General features: G+C 58.4%; 1 protein-coding gene across 1 annotated transcript in view; it reads right to left on the bottom strand.

Moving 5' to 3' along the window:
- Window positions 1–418, bottom strand: part of CD180 (CD180 molecule) — a 5,374-nt gene that overhangs the window by 3,429 nt on the left and 1,527 nt on the right. The gene's annotated exons all lie outside the window — the stretch shown is intronic.

Here is a 418-nt window from a genome sequence, read left to right as displayed (position 1 = left end):
TCCTCGCCCAGCCCAGCTCCCGGAGAAAGCCCTGGGTGGTCACAGGGCCAGTCTGCAAGGGACGGGGTCCCCGGGGTCACGTGGGAGCGGCAGCTTTGGCAATATCCTGCCAGGAAGCTCGGAGATGTTCTGCTCGCAGGGAAGTAGAAGTACGTATTGCACAGCTGGCTGATCTGAGCATTTTAATGAGATTCAAAGCTGTGCTTTCAGCCCAAAGAAAACAAGCACAGGCGGTGGGATGTCCAGTGAGAAATGCACTGGAGCCTGGAGACAGTGATGAGCCGAGAACAGCGCAGGTATGCGCCCTGCGGGGCTGGAGCGCATGGCGCACCAGGGTTTTGTTGAGGTGCTCATGCGTGGACCCTGGGGAATGGTGCATGAGGTTTGGGTCTTTCCGTCCACGTGGAACCATGAGTGA

This window comes from Phaethon lepturus, unplaced genomic scaffold (genome assembly GCF_000687285.1).
Source record: "Phaethon lepturus isolate BGI_N335 unplaced genomic scaffold, ASM68728v1 scaffold24948, whole genome shotgun sequence".
In the NCBI taxonomy this organism is placed as follows: domain Eukaryota; kingdom Metazoa; phylum Chordata; class Aves; order Phaethontiformes; family Phaethontidae; genus Phaethon; species Phaethon lepturus.
Note: the sequence above shows the minus strand (reverse complement) of the source record. Positions and strands in the feature narration are given on the sequence as shown.